The sequence below is a fragment of the Coloeus monedula genome (genome assembly GCF_965178545.1).
Source record: "Coloeus monedula genome assembly, chromosome: 2".
Classification (NCBI taxonomy): domain Eukaryota; kingdom Metazoa; phylum Chordata; class Aves; order Passeriformes; family Corvidae; genus Coloeus; species Coloeus monedula.
In genome coordinates, this window is record NC_138782.1 from 14733028 (window position 1) to 14749182 (window position 16155).

Sequence of the window (16155 nt, forward strand, 5' to 3'; positions counted from 1 at the left end):
GAACAAACTCACGAAGATAACGGCAGTGGATCTACGGGACTTCCATAGGCCTTCTGGACTGCAGACATCTCACCAAAGGCCACAGATGACATGTACCCTGATCCTGCCGAACGCCCGTCCACCCCGGACTCAGCTTCGAGGTTTGATTGATACGGGTGCTGATGTAACGATCATCTCCTTCTCTGCATGGCCTCCCTCATGGCCTTTAGCCCCAGTGGGATCGGCCATCGCAGGATTAGGAGGAACCACACAGAGCTATTTAAGTGAACGGCCTGTGGTGGTGAAGGATTCAGAGGGGCACACAGCTACAATTAGGCCTTATGTTGCTACCACTTCCCTTAACCTTTGGGGACGGGACGTGTTGGCAGCTTGGGGCGTACGGATTGGGACAAATTTTTAGCAGGGGTCACTGTGTGTAAGGGCGCACAGCATCTTACACTGCCTTTGCAGTGTTGATTAACACACCAATCCGAGTCAGACTCTGCTCGGTTAGTTGAATTAAGGGCCGTTACCATGGCTTTTCAGCGATTCTCACGGGAACCTTTGAATTTGGTTACTGACTCTGCTTATGTAGCAGATATCACCCAACGCTTAGATTGTTCACTTCTGAAGGAGGTGAACAATGCGGCTCTGTTTTCGCTGTTGCAAACCTTGTGGTCTGCAATTCAGGCTCGAGTGCATCCATATTACATTCTGCACATTCGAAGCCACACCAATTTACCAGGGTTTCTAACAGAAGGCAATGCCAGAGCTGCCATGCTGGCCAACCCTGTGTGGGTAGGGCCTCAGCCTGACAAAATTGCACAAGCCAAGGCATCACACGGTTTCTTCCATCAAAGTGCACATACCCTGCAGAAGCAGTTCCATTTAACGCCAACCGAGGCGCGCGACGTTGTCAGTGCTTGCGCTGACTGTCACGGACTCGCTGTGCCTTTGCCAGTGGGGGTAAACCCCAGAGGGCTAAAAGCCTTGCAGATTTGGCAAACGGATGTAACTCACATCCCTGAATTTGGTCGGCTGAAATATTTGCACGTGTCTATTGACACTTTCTCCTCGGCTATGTGGGCTACTGCTCACACTGGAGAGAAGGGCCGTGATGTCATTGCCCATTGGAAATTGGCTTTCTCAGTCCTGGGCGTGCCAGCTTCTGTGAAAACTGATAATGGTCCTGCCTACGCCTCGGAGAAGAGGCGGCAGTTTTTACACCTATGGGGTGTAGACCATACCTTTGGTATCCCACATTCTCCTACTGGCCAAGCCATTGTCGAACGCGCTCATGGTACCTTGAAGCCTGTTTTGGACAAACAGAAAAGGGGAATGCATGGAGAAACCCTACAGAGCCGACTAGCAAAAGCTTTGTATACAATTAATCACCTTACAGTACCACAAAATTCAAATAATCCTGTTATTCTGAATCATTTTCTCTCATTGCAGTCTGCAGGCGACAGACAGCTGCCCTGGGCAAAAGTCTGGGTGCGGAATTTACTCACTAACCAGTGGGAAGGCCCACATGAGCTTATCGTTTGGGGTCATGGGTATGCTTGCATTTCCACAGATACTGGGGTACGGTGGCTACCTTCAAAATGCATTCGCCCTGACCTACGGCACCAGAGGCAGAACAGGCAACCTCCAAATAATGACCAGAACACCAACCACCCAAATGGTGACCAGAATGTAGATCATCAGCCTAAAGACTCTTCTGATGATGACCAGGATGTCAACCATCAGGCAGATGGTCCTTCTACAAGCAGAGACTGGGATGGTCCTTCCACAAGCAGAGACTGAACTTTAAATTTCTAGTTATGGAGTCAGATAGTTAAAGCCTTAAGGACATATTTAGAATTAATAACTGATGCCGATTTCTATTTAGGATTAATAGTAGGGTTGTTATCTTATAAAACAAAAAGGGGGAATTGTAGGTACAAAAATGCTGTTAGTGAGGATCTTCTTGTTATTTTTCTAAGTCCGTGAGAGACTTTTCTCTCTCACAGAAGAGGTAGCAGGGAATGTAAACAACCAAGCCACCTGCAACCTTGAAAAATCTTGTTTATGGTATAGTAGAAAATATTTTGATAATGGATGTTTTAGGATTTTAGCCAATCACCCCCCAGGGGTGGCTGGTCCTTTGTCCAATTAGACTATGAAGAAAAAAGTCTATAAAAGAGTTTGTAAAATAATTAAATAAATCAATCTTGCTGCACAATTCCTGCCTGCTGGATCTTCTCCTCCTCCTCCTCCCTATGGCTGCGGGACACGGTGATATACCGTAGGAACCAGGCCTGCGGTAATAGGTTGCATTATCACTGACAATGCTGCCTTTCCAGAATTTATTTCTCAGTTGCCTTTCATAGTCATTTGAAGCTTTTAAACCTCACATGTCAATTTGCTCTGCCTTAGGGAAAAACACCTCTGAGCCCTGTGCAAACTGTAACCTTTTGACACCAAAGTCTTCATGGTTTCCAGGTTCGGATGTTAGAGAAGAAAATGCATGTGAATGTGTTAATTAGGTTTCTGGAGGAACAACTCTGTGTCACGTGGCTGCGTGTGTTTGCTTAGCTATGGGTCAAATCCCAGACTAGTAAAGCCTGGGAAGGCTGGCATGCGTCAGGGAAAACTAGTCCATGAGCTTATGGGGTTGCCATCACCAGCAGAGTGGATGTGTCCTTTGGGGATTCCTCTGGAGACAAAATTAGGCACCTGCTCCTTCCTGCAATATTCTCTTAGATCTTTCTAAAATATCCTAGAAAAGGCAGTGAAACTTCATGTCTACTTGCACACCCACTGTTTGAATAGGGACATTTTTGTCTCTCCACTAAGTCATTGCTCTTGCACACCAGAAACAGGAACACCAACAAACGGGAATGATGCATGATCCTCCTGCTGGTGCCTCAGAATATTGGTAGGTGCAGATCTGGGTAGCTACGCAGATTAACATTTAATTAGCATTTCATGCTCCTTCAGGATACCCAGATCTCAGGGCATTTTGTTTCCAAGCTGCAGCTATACCATCACTCTCGGGGGAAGAACAGTAAATAGGAAACAGCGACTGCCAGTATTGCAAGAGTGTGGGGCAAAATCTGAAGTGTCTGTGTAAAAAGATGAGTGGGAAGAGTGTCATTGCCACAGCCAAAGCTTAATTAGGGCAGCAGGATCAGTTCTTTACTGCATGGCTGCAAGATGATCATCAGGGACCTTCTTTTTGTACTTCATGCAGGAAAGGAGCTCTTAATAATACCCTGCTACTGAAACCCACCCTGGGGTGTAGCTCTGTAGTGGTTCCCAATGAAGCAGATTGCCTGCTTTGTCACTGCCAGCCCTGTGACCCTGTGAGGGACCAAACTTCATCCCACACATGTTCTGTCTCCAGGAAAAGCTTGCCTTGGCTTATATGAGGGGAAAAACCAGAAGAATAATAAAATGGACAATTAATCTGATCACTTTGGAGGACATGCTCATGCATTCACATGTCAGCCTTGTACCGGTTTGTTCGTCATCATGAAACATATCAATAGAAAAAACTCAGATCCCATGCTACATCTGAATGAAATTCCTTCAGATTATTAAGATTTCTGCTGTCAAGACCAGGACAAAACCCTTCTGACACTCACTTGCAGCTGTCCTGGATTTCTGCAGCCCTTTGTGGAAACCTGCTGTAGGTACAGTGTCTGGAGTTGGTTTGGGCCTTTAGGAAAGATGTGTGGAACAGTATGCAGGGCTCTCCTAGGAGAAAACTGTTTGTCCAAGACCAGGGACATCGTGCCTGCAGAAGTGGAGTGGCCCCGCTCCCAGCCCAAGAGTCTGTGAGCTGAGCCACGCCGGGGAGAAAAGACCCCGAGGGGCACCAGCCCAGCCGCCTCACCTGCCGTGACCGTTCTGCGGAGCTCTGCCGTGGGGTGGAAGTCGACGCTGGGCGAGCCACCGAGCTTTCATCTGCTGCTAGAACTACTCCGTGATAGCTCCTGTTTTTCCCGAGAGAGAAGCCGGCGCCATCTTGTAACGCGTGTCCTGGGCGGGTTTTCCTCTGGCATTTTGGGTCTTTGTTCCAGTGGGAGGACGGTGAGGTCTGACAGTTTGATATCTACAAGTTACTTACTTATTTTTCCTTGCCTTGTGGGCATTCTGTTTGTTAATAAAGTGTTGGGTTTTTTCCACTTTCATCTATTAGTATTCATTTCCTATTGCTGGAAAGGGATTGTTGGAACAGTTTAGAGGAGACAACTTATTCCAGACTGCCCTAAGTTTTCTCAAACTGAGACAAATGGCTTCACATAGGAACATCCCCAAGGCTGCTGAGAGGAAGGCACGAAGGAAGACAAACCTAGTTGTGCCAGTTTGGCCAAATTTAGAAATATATCCCCTGAGAGAAGGCAGGTCACCACCCCTCCCCCACCAGGTTCGGGAAGAAATAAATTTTCCCCAAAGGAAAGTGAAAGAGATAAAAACGATTTCTTTAACAAACACACGGGAAAAGGAAAATAATGCTAACTAATAAAAATCTCTCGCTGTGGAGAAAAAACCTGGCAAAGTGTTAAGAGTCCTCCCTTTGGTCTCCTCGGAGCTAGGACTTGGCCCAGGGCCAGGCCCTCTGTGCTCGCTGGAAAGTCCTCCTGATGTGCTCTGATATTGAAGCAGTCCAGTAGAAAAGGGAGAAAATCTGAAATTCCTGGGAAGGAAAAAAAGTTCAACTCTCAGTCTCTCTCTGGAGAAAAAGAAACTGAACAACTGGCCAAAAGCTGACCAGGCAGCTGCAAGCCGGGTGCCTCCTCCCTCCCCTGCCACAGCTGGAAAAAAAGTCACTATCTCTGTGTGACCTTGAACAAGCTGCAAACTGCTTTGAAAAAGTTTTGTTCAGTTTTCCCTTCCTCCTCTCAGGCTCAGTTTAAAGGCATAAAAAGGCACAAAAATTAATTTCTGGGCATAGGGCAGCAATATGGGATACACATCATAAATTCACGCCAAGGCACTAGTATTTCTGAGGGAAGTTCTTTTGCACCAAACCAACCGGAGTCGTCAAACAGCTGACCGGACATTTCGAGACATGGGCCAAAGGGGAAACCTTTCAGTGTGTTTGGTCAAGGCCTGGCTATGCTCGAGGCAAAGGTGCGTCAGTGTACTCGGCTCCTTCTCTCCTCATGGTGTCCGGCAGGCACAGGAGCCCAGAGCTCCTGCAGAAACCATCACAGCACTCGGTGGGAGCAAACTTGTGTCCAGTCCTCACACGGAGCTCTGGTGTCCAGCACTGCACCTCCTTGGAATGAGGAATTGTTGCAGTGCTCTTGGAAGGAGTTAAGGAGGTTTGGCCTTCAGATCAGCTCCTTCCTAGCTCCTGATTTGCTGCCCTGGGTAAGCTGCTGCCTGTGGCAACACTTGGTTCACAGCTGACAGCCCTGCTCTGCTGGCAGGCAGCCATTGCAGGAGTTTTGCTGGGATCATTGAACCTTTCAGATCTTCCCAAGGAAAGCTAAGGAGGGAACTTGTCAAAAGAGCATTGCCTGGGCAAAGCTTTTAACATTAAATCTTTCCTCTGTGCTCATTACCATGCACAGGAAATATTTGAGGAAGCAAGTTTGTTGTTCCAGAAATTCCTGCAATCAGTCAGATTGCCAGAAAGAAAACACAGATTTGGGATGTGTAATCTCACTTTAATTCATTGTATAGAGAAATACAGGAGCACTTCTTGGGAGCTGTGTGTCTAACCTAAGTGACCTTGCTACCAAGAACTGAGAAAAGTGGGGAGAGATGGAATCAGTGGCACGAGGATCTGCAGTGGGATTCTCCCGCAGGCCTGAGGAAACTGCCCCGGGCTTCCACTGGGCCATGGCTTTTTACTCCACATCAAAACTTCATGCTTCACACTGGGGTGGTGAATCTTCCCTGGCCTTGTCAGGCCACACTGTGATCTCAGAAATGCTTGTTAGGCCTCAGCCTTGATGAACAGCCCCTGGACTCAGCTCCTCTTGAGCTTGCCCAAAACACTGAGTGCTCCCAGGAACTTGTGCTGTCTAACCAGCTCCTGGGGTTTTCTGTGGACAGTCTTGGAAACTACTTTTCTTGCCTGAATGCCATAACATCCTTCTTCTCGCACTTCCAAAGACAGGGCGCTGACCAAAGTGCGGCCATGATGAAGCATTTTATGACTGAAGCCCACTGTCTTGTGGCCCATAAACAGCGGTCCAAAAGGAAGCCCTCGAAGCTCTCCTGGACCACAGCGGCTGCCACTGGCAACCTCCCGTGGGGCCTCTCAGAGCCAGCGAGCTCAAGTTTCCTGTACTCACAGGATCGTCGATAACAATGGATCCTGGGCCAATACCCCCACTCCTCACGGCTCCAGTTTAACTACTGTTAAGCTTGAGTGCTGTTAAGCTTTTAGGCCACATTCCTTTTCATCCTTGTCCTTTCTCTCCCTTTGTCAAACCCGTCTAAACACACACACACACACACACACAGTTCTCAGTTCATGTCTGGTTTGATTGACTGCATTTTGTTTGTTGCTTTTTTTCCTTGTTGTGCCTTAAAGGACTAGTAAGTAATAGCGTGAATGTTGCCAACAAGTTTTGTTGAGCTGTTACTTAACATTCTGTACTAGTTTGAAAACAAACCAGTGAGAGATCACAAGACAGAACTGTAATTTAATAGGAAAATTAAAATAATTGCAATAGTACAAGAACACTGACAGAGTCAGGATACAACCTGACACCCTGTTAGTCAGGGTGGTGGTAGCAGCCCAGATGAAGTGGTCCTATTGAAGCAGTGATCCTGTAGAAGGATCTGGTTTTCAGAAGAGGGTCCAGTAGTAGCTCTTATCCTCTAGGAATCCAGTAGGGAAGAGCTGCATGTGCTTCAATCCTACCTGATTATATCCAGGTGGGAATGCTTGGCTCCTCCCCCTGGGTGGAGCATCTCCCAATGGGCTGATGTAATTCTGTGAGTCATGCAGTGGGCCATTGATTGCCCATTAAACAGAGATAGCCCCCAGAGGGATTTATCAAGGATGAGTCATGGTAGGAGATCAGGAACACAGCCCCATCTGTTTTAACAGCTTGTGAAGGTGACAATAGAATACATACTCTTGGTTGCATCTTACACTGTAACCTAGGACATATTCAATCTGGTTTTACTGATAACCTTGACAGTGAATTTTTAAGCAATCTCAAACACTCGTTTGTAACAAGCCTTGGGAGCATGAGGTACAGGGCTGACATTGGAAAGCAGGAGAATCACTCTAAAGTGACGAGTTTCAATGTCCATTTCATTGCTCTTCTCTTTATTTCACTCGATTAAGCCAAGCCAAGCTTTTCTTGGAGGCAGAACGTGTGTGGGATGTACTACGCCATTATCCCATAACTCTGGGCTGAATGGCACCCAGGCTAGGGTACAGATTTGAGGAACCCTTGTCACCTGTTCAATAACCTCACAGTCCGCTCATCCTTCTGCAAACAAGTTGCAAACAACGCCGTTGGACTGCTGTCCTGGGTAAATATACATACAGATGCCTTTTCCAAAGCAGTGCCTCTTTTCCCAGTGAAATACACGTCCTCTTCTTACCTATGGAATTGTGATTGAAGACACCTCTGAGCCAGATCTGTCTGACATTGCAAAGGAGCAAAGCTTTGGGATTTGGGCACATTCTCTTTGTTGCTTTGCTCAGGCCTTTTGTGAGCACAGAATACATCGAGGCAGAAAACTGTAGACTACACAGGATCTTCTGGGTCCATTGTCCCCCAAACATGGTAAGAGGTGGCCCCATTGTCATGCTAAATAACAAACAGCAGCACAAATGACATGAAGAAAACATGGCAAAAGAGGAAGAGGAGAGGCGCTGTGAGGAAAGAATACCGTGAGACAGTGGCACGTTGAGTCAGCTGCACTCTGACAACCTCTAGGCTAGCAGGTCTCACATTCTCGGCTTGTTTTTTTTAAAAATTATTTTATTTAAAACAAACAAAAAAAATCAAAATAAAAGATATACTGTTGAAAATCTATTTTCAAAATTTAAAAGATAAAATGACAACACATTTATTCAAACCTACATCTACATGTCAGAACATATGTACATCTGTAACTACAAAGCCTAACGTAGAAATCCAAATCTTCAAACATTCTTCGGACAGGCAGCACCTTCTTCCTGAGCTCGAGGAAAGAGAGCTCTTCTGGACAGGAGGCAAGGGCTTTGTCGGTTACGGAACATAGGAAACGTCCAAGGAAAACTTCTTGATAAGACTGTAGCCAGTCACGCCTGCAAAGTGGAGACACAAAATATAACAGAGGCCACAATGCCAACATAAAGCATCTGAAGCTACGTATTTAATGGGACAGACCACCTGGAAACTTCTAAAGAGCTGCACAGGGAAACATGCTCCTGCCAGCAGCCACTTGAGGCAGGCCAGGGGGACACCCTGACCCACTTGCACAGAGCCAGCACAGGAGCAGCCTGGCCTCTGGGCTGCCCTGGGACAGCAGGGAGCCCAGAGGCCTGTGCTTTCCAGGAATGGCTCAGCTGCACACGCACCCTCCTGCTCCTCTTGCGGCCCCACAGCTGAGCAGCCCTACAGCTACACGGGGCACTGGGAGCAGCACAGCTCATTGCAGGGGGCACATGCAGGGCAGAACTGTTCCCTGGCAATGTGCCCAGGCTCTCTAGGCTGGCACAAGAGCCCTCCTCCCGCCAGAGAGCGGCCCAGCTCCCGCCTTACCTCTTTGTGAGGCTGAGCCATGCTCAGCCTTCACCTTGTCCTCAGTCGGAAGTTGCTTCAGGCACCCCATGCCACGACTAGGAAGGGGGGTGGAGAGAGCGGGGGCAGGTGCACACCCTTCCTTTGCGTTCTGTCATTTTTGGCACAGCTAAGAAGTCACGTCTGGAGGTGTCCAGCTCAGCACTTTGCCATCTCTCTGCAGGTCATCGAGCCTTCACCAGCCCAAAATGTCGGAGAGGTTTTCCCGCACATGCGGAGGCTGGCTGGCAGCGTGCTTCCTCAGCTTGGCGCCCATCACCTTGTAGAGGGCGCAGGCAAGCTTGGTGACCACAGTGCGGACATTGGCGCTTCGGACAGGCAGCGCCTTGTTCCCCAGGAAGGACCAGAGCACGGGCAGGGCGTAGCGCTGGACGACTTCGGGGCTCCTGGGATAAACCCATCCCACAAGCGCTGCCGGAAGAGAGACACAAACTTCTTAACCACCAGCCTTAATGCAAACAAGGATCTACCTCTAGTTGTGATTTTGGGAGTCTCTCGGGCTAAGATCAGTGAAATAACAGTGAGAGCCCCATGATCCAGAAATGGGCAAAGCAGCTGAACATCCCCAAAACAGAACCACCAAGCCCTCAGGACTAATTTCTCCAGATCTGAGCCTTGCACCTGTGGCAGACTTCACACCTTTACTAAATCATTCCACAATCTGTTTCCGGCATGATGAATGACCAAAATGTCAAATTGCTGTTTATTTCCATTTAGAAGTTGTCTAAACCCACTGCTGAAGGTTTGAAAGGCACTTTAGAGAGGAAATTGAGAGATTTCTAATAAAAAGGATGACTCCGTTTTTGTGACCTGGCTTAATTAGCAGTGGATTTAGACCCAGCTAAAGCAAGGCTATAAATAAAGCAAGGCTATAAATAAAGCAAGGCTATACACTGTCTTCTCTAGTATATATTGAGGTTATCATTTTCCCATGCCTTGGCTATTGCTGACATAGCAAGCTCCTCTGAGCAATCAATTATCCGCTGCATTTGGAGCATTTTGGGCAGCGCTGACATAGGAAGACCCTGACTGCACACCCTGAAGTGCTCAGTCCAATGGCACTTCCCCAGCACAGGCAGGGAGCCTCAGCACTCTGCTTCTGCCCCTCTGCCCCCAAAGGCTGCCTTGCACAAAATCCGTGCCTCTAACATCTGTGCTGAGTTTTGACCTAAGCTGTGACCCCCAGGCACTGCAGGCTTCCACCTCAAAATTTTCCAAGAGCAAAGCAAGAATTCTGTGAGGACAAAACAAACCGATCCCCTGAAACAGCATTTGCCACCATTTTCCTTAAAGGATCAGAGCTGTCCCGGAGCTTCCAAGAGAGGAGCCAGCTTGGGAACGTTTAGCCCCTCCCTTTCCTGGAGGCGGCTTCTGAGATGCCCCAGTGAGAGCTCAGCCCTGAGGCCGAGCGCCGCCCCCATCTCAGATGCTGCACACCTCTGCAGCAGCCAGGGAAAACCTGCCCAATACACCTTCCATGGCTATTGGGCAGGAGGGACAAGCTCAGCACCTCCTGATTTGGAGGAGCCACTCTAGTGTCTATTCACTGGCATTCCCTGTAAACTCTGCCTCGGAAGACCTCTTGCCTTAGAAGGGGAGGCCATACCTGAGAGATGCTCCGTGACATCCAGCAGAGCTTGGCCCTTCAGTTCACTCCTTCGGTGGCTGAACTCTTTCAGCAGGGATACTTTATCTACAAGGGAAACACACATTTCTGCTCTCTCTTCTGAGGTCATAAGAGAAAGGACAGTGGGGAGGGAAAGGGCAGGGGCAACTACATTTTGTAAAAGAAAGGAAATTCCTGCCGATTTTTGAATCCTTTTCTTCTTTCCTTCCAGCCTACTTGGGAGGATTTTAAATTCCAAAAGAAAAGCTCTCCTTTCACATTTTAAATCCAAAGTTGTCTGCTGTACCAGGAGCTATGTTAAGCATTTCACATCAGGGACCTCAAGACTTCAATCACATGTAAGCAGTGAAAAGGTTTTGCATCCCAGAGCTTTGCAGAAGTGATCTTCTCTCTCCCCTATGGAAAAGGGTGAGAAGGCTCCAAAATGCACACCTCCATTGCCACCTGAAGGATAAGCTGTTTTTAAATTGTCAGGTTACCTGTGTGGATCTAGGGACAAGACTCCAAGTTACTCATACAAGAGCTATTACTGCTCAGTGCCTCAGTAGCCTGTGGGTTTCTGTAACAGCTGTGAAATCAGATCTTGGCAGAGAGACTGGAAAATGAACTGATTTCCCAGTACTTGACCGGCGTATGTATTTTAGTTTTCCTTGTGCCTATCTGTTGCGGTTTTGGGGGTCTCGTTTGAATTTGCTGTTGCCTGCATTGGCCTGCAAGCCTCCAGTCCAACCACTCTAATAAGCCATGGCAAGCTTTTCCTGTGTGTGGGATGAAGTTTGGTCCCTCACAGGGTCACAGGGCTGGCAGTGACAAAGCAGGCAATCTGCTTCATTGGGAACCACTGCAGAGCTACACCCCAGGGTGGGTTTAAGTAGCAGGGTATTACTAAGAGCTCCTTTCCTGCATGAGATACAAAAAGGAGGTCCCAAATGATCTTCATGCAAGCATGCAGTAAAGAAGTGATCCTGCTGTCCTAAAGAAGCTAATGCCTATGATGTGGAGCCTTCCAGGAGGCTGCTCTGCAGAGGTTCTGATGTGCCGGTGTCCCTTCATGCCAACAGCAAAGCTATTCATTTGGGAAGTCAAATGGGGCCCAGGCAAACTCCAAAAATCCCTTTGGCCCTGAATTCCAGCAAAGCTGTAGTCCAGCACTTCCTCTTCAGACAAGCAGCACAGAGCCAAGGGCTCCTGGGACTTTTGGGAAATGCTGATGCACATTCAAGCCTGTTGGGGGACTGGTTCATAAGGACTGCACCTGCACAGCTTCTGGTGGGTGTCAGCTGGAGGTTTCCACAGACAACAACAGCTGTCAAGGCACTCAGCGTTCTCTTGACTCGCAGAGGCAGAGACACACTTGAGGAGAGTCCATGCCAGGGCTCAGCCTTACCTAAGTGAGCCATGGATTCTTCCAGCGCTTTCACAGCTGCGGCATAAACCCCGGGGTCCTTTGAGTTTAGGTTGTTTGTTATTCCTTCAACCAAACAGATGATCACCGGGTTTAAGCCATCTTTCAGGATGCCTATGATTTCAGCCAGCACGTCCAGCGCCTTCTGCTTCACTTTCTTGTGCGTATCACCAAGTCTCGGGACAAAATAATCAAAAATCTGTGAAGAGAACAAACAACATGAAAGCTGGATTAAAATGTCCTTGTTTGAGGAAGGGACACAGAAGTGAGCACTCAGCAATGTAAAAGATGAAAGTGATCCTTCCTGTCAGGTCAGCACTTGCTTGCACAATTTCCCTGTTTTCCTGTGGGCCACTCTCTGGAATGGTTGTGCAACCTCATGCTGGTTGAAAGATTTTCATATATTTTGAAGAGCTTTGGGTGGGGACAGAATAGTTCCTATGGTGTTTCTCTCCACATTTCAGTCATTAAATTAATCCCATTTATTGATGCAAAACAGTATCTTTGCTTTTGAAGTATGGAACCAGATATTTACAATGCCCCTTTTTCTACACAATTGCCTCGAGTTCTGAGGGCAGTTACGATTTTGCCAAAACTATGGCTGGAGGAGATCCAGGTTTTGTTCCATCTGTCTCAGAACTTGTGTCTGGAGAAGTGCAGGGCTCTGATCAACTCTTCCAGGATCCAGACCAATTGTCTACCCAGCAGGTAGACTTCTGAAATTTAATGTGCTGTACCGCTCTCATTAGAGCAGGTTCAGTCCCTTGACAGCCACATTATCAGGCACCATTTTCTGGACAAAGGGAAAAGCAGCTGCTGGGAGGAGAAGGAAGAGATCTGTCCCTAGCCATTTCCCTCTTTTTCCAAAGAGAAAAAAGACCCCCCCAAGAAGGGTGAGCACCGTCTTTCCCAAGAGGAATAGGGATGCCGATGGAAACGAGTAGCCAGAGCTGTGCCTGTGCAAGACAAGTCGGAGTTTACAGAAGTATCCTTTTAAAAAAATTGGTTTAAACCTGCCCAGCCTGATATTTCTCTTCCCCATCCAAACCCATTCTTTTGTCTTGAGAATAATTGCCACGCTTTCAGTGGCTGGATTCCCTTCACTTAACCCAAGTGGGAGTAGGAGACAGCAGAAGTTACACCAGCAGAAAACTCTGTCCTCATCTGATGAACAGCATCAATGGGCACCTGCCAGACAAATACATCTGGACTGAAATCACTTGTCCTGAAGCGTGGACCTGAATTAAATGTTTCAGGGGAAGAGGCACCAGCCTGTCCCACACAGCCAGGATGTAGTGCCAAGACACACTGAATTAACTTTCCTGCTACAGGCTTGGGAAAGGAGCTAAAGGAAAGGAACAATGAAGACACCCTGCATACTTGGACACTGTTAGTGGAGACGAGCTGGGGGCTGCTTTTGCACAGGTCTAGGAGGAGTGCCACTCCTTCCATCCGTGTCTTAAACTCCTTGGCTTCCAGGAGATTGTACAGCTTCTGGAGCGGCTCCGTTTCTTCCACAGCCGGAGGTAACGTGACCTGGGCTTTTGGGCGGCGTAGGAGGCGTCCATCAGAGGTAGACTTCACCCTGGAGAATAAAACCAAATGAGGACCTGTTGGTGATCATACCTTCAGTTAATTGTGAGCAGAACATCTTGGGGAGGTTTCCTAATGATATGATTTGAAGCTAGAAAATCCTGATCTGAAAACAACGTGAGACCTCATGACAGTCATTACAGGAGACAATCTGCAAGCAACTTTCTCACCAGTGCTTATTCAGGAAAACCAAGGATGAGATGCATCTCACTTATCTCCAGACAGCTTCCCAGGTACACATGTTGCACTGCTTTGTGAGGAAAGAGAGATGCTACTTCCAAGTTTAAATGCTTCATCATGAGGGAGGTGCGTGTCTTATAATAAGGAAACTCATCCCTCTGGAGAAGCGGCTCTACAGCAGGCATGACAATCTGGAAAAGTAGCTCAGATGCATCTGAACAGATGGATAGGGGCATATCTGAAGGATCCAGAAAATCCGTAACAGGGATAAAAACAGAAGCCAGACATCCCAGCACTACGCTCGTATGATTGCTTCCCTAGAGACTAGATCCACAGCTTAACAAACCCACTGGGAACAACTCTCTTGAGCATGGGAAGATCCTGACTATGCTACTGAGGCATGTGGTCACTCTCCTGCCAGCGCTGAGCATGACAGAGCTAAATAAATCCCCTCTGTTATCAGAGGACAACAGGTACAAGTAGCTCTCCCACTGGCAGGAAGAGACAGCAAGGACCAAATTCCTGTCTCAAATGCTGATTGCAGCACAGGGGGAAATAAACCAAACATGCTGTCCATCAAGCAAACAGTATGAAGGACAGGAATGTCAAGACAAAACGTCCACATTGAGACACCTGTTGAGCAAAGTTGCTCAGGAACTGGCTCGCTACTTACTACTCATCTTGGTACTGTCTGAGGGTAAGAAAACCATGACTCAGGGAGGCCAAACCACATGCATGGGAAGTGCTATTTTGGGGAATGGCATCTTGCTTCTAGACTGGGACTTCTCATCAAAACACCCATCTGAAAAAGCCTACTCTCAGAGGAAAAAATCCCTGCTTGAATTTACTTGTCCCAAGTGAGGCAGCGGAGACATGGCCCTCTCACGGCCTCCACAGCACTGTCCTTGCCACTGCACTGGATCTTCTGAGCTGCAACCAATGGGTGTCTTTTTGTCGCCCATTTTTTGTGGAAAGCCTTCCAGAGAAGTTGTGTTCAGCGTAATGCAGAAGGAGACATTTTTTATGATAGAGCATTTGTAGGGAAAGGAAACAATGTCTGGCACAGGTCATCTCCACCAGAAAGATTTTCCTGAGGAAGAGACATGTAAAGCTTGCCACGTGCTTTGTCACATCTAACTAAAGTGCTCAGTACCGTTTACTAGAAGGCAATGTGGCCTGGGGCTTCTTCGAGCCATCGCTCCTCTTCTTCACAGGCTTCTCGACAGATGGGTGTTCATCCTTCTGCGTTTCCATCCCCTACAAAGGCATAAAGAAACCCCATGGATCTTTAGAATGTAAAATAGGAAATTACCTGTTTAAAACACCACTTATAAGCAGGATCACTGCTACCAAGGCTTGGGCAAACATTTCCAAACTTACAGAAGGAAACAGGCCAGAGGTTCAGTGATGCCAACTCTTTGTTTTCAATAGCCCAAGGCAGGTTATGGCTGCTACCATACGGAGCAGCAGTCTAAAATCCCAAATTCATTCCTCTTGAGCATAAATGGGAATAATGCAAACTGGTAGGGAACTAATGCTCTTAAAGGAAGCTGCAGAAAAATTTGGACTCTTTGGAGGTTGGCCCATTGTGTTGGAAGTTGATTTGGTTCCACACTCACTCTCCCTGTTGCTGCACAAAGGCACATTCCCTTCTATAACGTAGGTAAAAAGAATAAAAAAAAAAACCCAGGCAAACAACTGATTTTCCACTGGATGCTGCTGAATTCACCAAGCTTCTTCCAGCTCCACAGGGCATGACAGCAGGGCAGTATTCCCAGAAGATAGACAGTAATTGTAGCAATTGGGATTGACTGGGACATCTTTTGTATATTTGGAAATTTTCTTGGCACTACTGCTTCTGGTGTCTTTTGCAAAGACTCTGTTATCTCCAGAAGCACTGTTCTCACTTAATTGCGTCACTGGGGGCAGAGTAGGGATAGTGGGGTGGGGGGTTATGCTTAAATGTAAACCTATTTTCTCCTCTTTCCCTTCCCTCTTTGTGGCCGATATTCAAAATATCCAATACCCCACGCTTCCCCTAACACTATCAATTCCTTTGTGCTCTGCAGATTAACAGGCTACGGATCAACAGTTCATTCCCAGGAGCAAAATGATTTGGCAGAAAAGGAATGAGATAAGATTAGGTATGTTTGATCTCATATCAGCAGTGGCAATACTTGCACAAAGGAGACATTTCTCCTACCAAGCACTTACTTTCTTCTTCATTCTTGCCAGAATATCTTCCAGGTCACGGGTGGAAAGAGATTGTTCCAAAAGCCTTTTAAATTTTTGGTGGTTCAGCATCATTTTCACCATCTCCTGTCCATAATGCCTAAAACAAAGAAAGAAAGAAAGAAAGAAAGAAAGAAAGAAAGAAAGAAAGAAAGAAAGAAAGAATAGAAGGTGAACAAACAAAGGAGGAGTGTTAACAGAAATAGCTGATACCTTAACCTCAGCAGCTGCCATACCTGCATGAGAAGGCATTACCTACTCAGCAAAGAGAGAGATTTACCTCCACTTGTCACTGCACAGTGCTGTCAGCTGAACACAAGAGGCAAGAGGAGAACGTGGGGCAACAGAAAAATACAATCTCACTCTGAAACTGTGGGTGCGCTTCT